The following is a 6,477-nucleotide window of genomic DNA, read 5'->3' as shown; positions in this document are numbered from 1 at the left end:
TTCATATCTTGAAAGAGTGGAAAAATGAAAGATGACAATGAAAGCGGTCTTAGAATAATTCCTAAAAAAATTATAACATCCACGTAAAGCAAATAGATATATAATACTTAAAGGTAATGTGTATTACAAGTAAGATGACAAATTTTTATTCAAAATAAATGACCAAGAAAGTATGTCTTATCCTTGTGTTGTCTCATCCTTAAGTTATGTTATTCCATAGCTAACATACTTCCCATCTTTTTTTATTATTATATTTGTAACTTTATCATATATATAATAATTATATTAAATAAGAACATGGAAATCAGAGTTGAAAATAATGTGACTGAAAATAAAAAATCATTGAATGAGTTAGATAAAGGTCTTAAAGATGAAAAAAATATATATATATTTAATATAAACTTATTTATTTTAATTAGAGGTTAATTACTTTACAATATTGTATTGGTTTTGCCATACATCAACATGAATTTGCCACAGGTATACACGTGTTCCCCATCCTGAACCCCCTCCCACCTCCCTCCCCGTACCATCCCTCTGGGTCATCCCAGGGCACCAGCCCCAAGCATCCAGTATCATGCATCGAACCTGGACTGGCGATTCATTTCATATATGATATTAAACATGTTTCAATGCCGTTCTCCCAAATCATCCCTTCCTTGCCCTCTCCCACAGAGTCCAAAAGACTGTTCTATACATCTGTGCCTCTTTTGCTGTTTCTCATACAGGGTTATCATTACCATCTTTCTAAATTCCATATATATGCGTTAGTATACTGTATTGGTGTTTTTCTTTCTGGCTTACTTCACTCTGTATAGTAGGTTCCAGTTTCATCCACCTCATTAGAACTGATTCAAATGTATTCTTTTTAATGGCTGAGTAATACTCCATTGTATATATGTACCACAGCTTTCTTATCCATTCATCTGCTGATGGACATCTAGGTTGTTTTGATGTCATGGCTATTATAAACAGTGCTGCGATGAACATTGGGGTACATGTGTCTCTTTCAATTCTGGTTTCCTCGGTGTGTATGCCCAGCAGTGGGACTGCTGGGTCATACAACAGTTCTGTTTCCAGTTTTTTAAGGAATCTCCACACTCTTCTCCATAGTGGCTGTACTAGTTTGCATTCCCACCAACAGTGTAAGAGGGTTCCCTTTTCTCCACACCCTCCCCAGGATTTATTGCTTGTAGACTTTTGGATCGCAGCCATTCTGACTGGCGTGAGATGGTACCTCATTGTGGTTTTGATTTGAAATTCTCTGATAATGAGTGATGTTGAGCATCTTTTCATGTGTTTATTAGCCATCTGTATGTCTTCTTTGGAGAAATGTCTATTTAGTTCTTTGGCCCACTTTTTGATTGGGTCATTTATTTTTCTGGAATTGAGCTGCATAAGTTGCTTGTATATTTTTGAGATTAGTTGTTTGTCAGTTGCTTCATTTGCTATTGTTTTCTCCCATTCTGAAGGCTGTCTTTTCACCTTGCTTATAGTTTCCTCTGTTGTGCAGAAGCTTTAAGTTTAATTAGGTCCTGTTTGTTTATTTTTTGTTTTATTTCCAATATTATGAGAGGTGGGTCATAGAGGGTCCTGCTGTGATTTATGTCAGAGAGTGTTTTGCCTATGTTCTCCTCTAAGAGTTTTATAGTTTCTGGTCTTATGTTTAGATCTTTAACCAATTTTGAGTTTATTTTTGTGTATGGTGTTAGAAAATGATCTAGTTTCATTCTTTTACAAGTGGTTGACCAGTTTTCCCAGCACCACTTGTTAAAGAGATTGTCTTTAATTCATTGTATATTCTTGCCTCCTTTGTCAAAGATAAGGTGTCCAGAGATGCGTGGATTTATCTCTGGGCTTTCTATTTTGTTCCATTGATCTATATTTCTGTCTTTGTGAAAAAGATAGATTAAAATGAAGTTTAATAATGCCAAATTTTATTGTTGCTGCAGAAGAAATTAAAGTGTAACCAGTGAAGAGAATCAATAAGTTTCTAAACAAATCATTATTTAAATAAATTCTTGAAAGGAAAATAAAAAACATGCTTTAAAACAGGAAGCTTTCATTAAAATGTATTATACTGAGAACAGTAAAACAGAGCATGAGATCCAAAATCTTAGTTTTATAAAAGATGAAAATAAAAGTTAATGATGTGTAAGTTGTGACCTTATTTTATATAAAGCAAAAGAAGTTTTCAGTTAAGGTGTGAGTTCAACAATATGAAAGCATTGCAGATGAAGGCATACAAAGTCACTGGGAAACCTACTGGGGTTTCAATAGCTGAGAAGGAAATCAGTGCACATATTTTTAAGTGCATTACTGTTTTCATCCATTAGAGCATCTTTCAACAATTAAACTTTTTCCCAGCAAAGTAAATGATACCCAGAGGGCTTGCCATGGTTAGTATACCTTTAGAAACTGAGTAATTCTTTTTCTCAGCAATAATGTTTTGATAATTACTGTTTTTTGCATGTGGAAAGCACTTTACACACATTAGATCATTAATAAAACTACTCCTGTGGGAAAATTAAATGGAACTTTCTTTTAAAAGTTAGATTTGAATACTTCTTGCAAATATGCACACATACAATACAGTAAAATAGGCACACATGACAATTTTTAAAAGCCATTATTACTGTTACTGAATTTGTTAAAATATTTGAAATAGTGTGTCTATAGAGAATACTCTAATAAGAAGGGAAATGAATATTTTCATCCAAAGCTCAACTTGGAAACATGAGAAACTCAGCTTATTTACACAGCTAGATTTCTAATTAAGTTAGTTGCTCAGTCATGTCCAACTCTTTGAGACCCCATAGATTATAGTCTGCCTAGCTCCTCTGTCCATGGAATTTTCCAGGCAAAAACACTGGAGTGGGTGGCCACCCCCTTTTCTGGGGATATTCCTGACTCAGGGATTGAACCCGGCTCTCCTGCTTTGCATCTTTACTGTCTGAGCCACCAGAGAAGCCTGTTCTAACTAAGCATATCCTAGATAAGCTGTTGTTATATTTTAATATAAATACTTCAATTCCATATATTTTTATAAGGTTTAAAATGTTTTTTGAACATGTGGTCTCCATACTGTTTCTTATATATATGTACACACACACATATATATGTATGTATCAATTCAGTTCAATTCAGTCACTCAGTTGTGTCCGACTGTATGTGTGTGTGTGTGTGTGTATATATATATATATATATATATATATATATATATATATATATTTGATAAAAAACATAGTATGAAATTACTTACTCTTTACAGCAGGCATTCTTTGACCCTATTATAGACAATAAGGACAGTGAGATCTGAGGATTTCAGTGAGCAGCTTTAGAGCAACTGACAAAGTAGTTTCATTACCACAGGCTCAGTTTTCTCTTGTGAGTCTTAGGCAGTTCTTTCACTGTCCTTATTGCAGTCAATTTGTTATTTTAAGTGTTTTCCTCTGAAATCGTGTTGTTTCATTGAGATCCTTGGTCTGTCTTGACTCTCAGGGCACTCCTTAACCTAAAAGTCATTCTGATGGGTCTATAAGACAGGAATTACTCAAAAAAATCAATTTTAAAACCAAAAAAATATTCAGTGTGGTATTTGACATAAATATTACTTTATGTTGTGACATCCATTCCTGAAGGGCAAGAAGTAATATAGTCTAAGTAATATGTTGTTGGCAAATTTTAAATAAGTTCTACACTCTTATACGCTGAGAAGCAGATTGCCTATGTGTCATGAGAGCCAAGCACTTGTCCCAGGAACATTAAAGATGAGCTTTTATCCAGAAGGACCTTTTCAGAAACACTGGTATTTCTCTAGTGTATCTTATTTGTTCTAACAAAGCATATCTATTTTCCCAGTGTTTCATAAGTTCGATATTGTGATCAGATTTTCTCTTGCTAAAGCATATTACCCAAGGCAAGTAGCATCACATTTAGTAACACCTTGTTTGGATTATGAATTGAATCCAAGTGCAGAGAAAGGTTCCTGGGAGTAGTCTGATAGTAGAACAGAGCAGGCTCTCTGTAAAAGTAATTACCCTAAATGGTTTTTTGTCTTATTTTAGTGTCACAGTCTTTGCAGACCAGGACCTGGGGACTGGAGTCCATGAGAAGAAGAACGCAGAGGACCCAAGTCTCAAGTGAAACGCGGGTACTTTATTTGCAGAAATGCATGCTTATATATATCTTCAATAAAATGATTACTCAGCCATTAAAGAGAATGAAATTCCACCAGTTGCAACAAAATGGATAGTTCTTTAAGTATAAGGTCACTGAAGAGAGTCACTGAAGGGACTCACTGAAGGGAATCCAAGCAGGTGCTCTTTCCCATGATTTCAGTTTTGAGAACTGCATGCAGCTCTGCTCATTCCTGTTTTCCAGGAACTGATAAGGAAAGAGAGTGCTTGAGAAATGGCACACAAAGGAAGAAAACAACATATTGGATCCCTTAAAGTTGAACGTCCCCTGACATTTTAGTAATTTACTAATTACAATCTTGAATAGCTTTCAAATTTCAATTGTCTCATAATAAACCTCGACAAAATGCTAGTCTACTACAGAACCAAAATCCAAACTCAAATCCACTTCTTCAGTAGAAATGTTTAGCAAACATTGGTTATGAGAAACAGTATACATTTTAAACCCATTGGGTCTTGACCTTATTTAAAAAAAAATCAGATTCATTTTAAAGGATCATCAATGTGTCTGATGTTATTAACACGATCAAGCAAATTTATGGATTTTCTATTTGATAACATTCAGGACAATTTCTTAAAACAGCTTAAAAAGTAGAAGCTTCTGTTTTCTGCAAAGAATGAATAGTCCACCTTTCTATAGGAGAAATGTTAAAAATGGAGATGACTAGAAAGAACAAATAATAGAGAGCCATGGTCTCAATACCGCAGGTTTATCTTAAACATTTGATTATATTCAGTTCAGTTCAGTTCAGTCACTCAGTCACGTCTGACTCTTTGCGACCCCCTGAATTGGAGCTCACCAGGCCTCCCTGTCCATCATCAACTCCCGGAGTTCACTCAACCTCATGTCCATCAAGTTGGTGATGCCATCCAGCCATCTCATCCTTTGTCATCCCCTTCTCCTCCTGACCCCAATCCCTCCCAGCATCAGAGTCTTTTCCAATGAGTCAACTCTTCGCATGAGGTGGGCAAAGTACTGGAGTTTCAGCTTTAGAATCATTCCTTCCAAAGAACACCCAGGACTGATCTCCTTTTGAATGGACTGGTTGGATCTCCCTGCAGTCCAAGGGACTCTCATGTTATTCCCTGTCATTTTGAAAATAAAAAAATGAAAACAAAATTATAACTGATTGAGTTGAAATTCTATTCACTTACTCTTCTTACCTCTCCTCTCAAAAAGAAAAGCATTATGAAAAGTGTCATGCATATCTCTCCATCCCAATATTTCTATATTTATAAACAAATATGATTTTCCTAAACAATATATAACTGCTGTATATGTTTTTAATATAAACTATATTATTCTTTTTCAATCAATCCGAATCTTTTCTTCACCTACGTTCTGTTTCAGAAAGGTATCCACACTGATACCTAAAGGCATAGCTCATCCTTTTAACATTAGTATTAACCAATGTTATTTTGTTTTTAAAAAAAAAAGTACTGATGAATATTTAAACTGTTTCCTATCTTTTAGCATCCAAAAATGCCTCAACAAATATCCTCATTTTAACTGGCCTTTTACAACACTTGCAAGAGGCAAATTCTGCAGAAGAAAAATGAAAGCAATGTAAATATAAATTTAGTATTATTTCACATAAAAAGAGAATTATCTGGGATTTAAACTAAAAAGGTTAATAATCATAAAGCCAATCTGTTTATAAAAAATCTTTTAAAAAGATTTTAGGAGTTCTTTATCTGATATATACAAATAAGTATCTGCTCCATTACCCTATATTTTCTTGATTGAACATCACCACACACTTTACCCTATGGTGGGCATTTCTCATCTGTAGCAGCAAGACACTAATAAATCACAATACCTGAGTGATTTCAAATTTGAAAACATTCTAGATAGGTCCACACTGCCCTGGAAATGACACAAAAACACAAACAAAATAAAACAAGAAAGACAAAGATCCCTTTTTGACCAGTTTGAGCATACTAGATGAAAGAAACAGTGTGTGTACACACACACACATGCACACATACACACCCATTAACACAAAAATAATTCATTAGATAATAGTATTGATCCTTTAAAAAGACGAATCAGAAATTGGCCAGGACTGTAAGAATTGATTGACAAGAAAACATAAAGGTTAAAAAAAAAAAAAAAGAACCTTTTCCAGACTTAGATATTTGTGGGAAAATATTTGAGCTACCTACTAATTATTAATTAATTAAAATTACATTTATTACATTTTGCTTAACATTTCTTGTTCAAAGGATCACTGATATAATTTTTGAGTTGTAATTATAAATCAGTATTATTTGAGAG

The sequence above is a fragment of the Budorcas taxicolor genome, chromosome 8, assembly GCF_023091745.1.
Source record: "Budorcas taxicolor isolate Tak-1 chromosome 8, Takin1.1, whole genome shotgun sequence".
In the NCBI taxonomy this organism is placed as follows: domain Eukaryota; kingdom Metazoa; phylum Chordata; class Mammalia; order Artiodactyla; family Bovidae; genus Budorcas; species Budorcas taxicolor.
The sequence above is the reverse complement of the archived record's forward strand: the minus strand, read 5'-3'. Positions refer to the sequence as shown.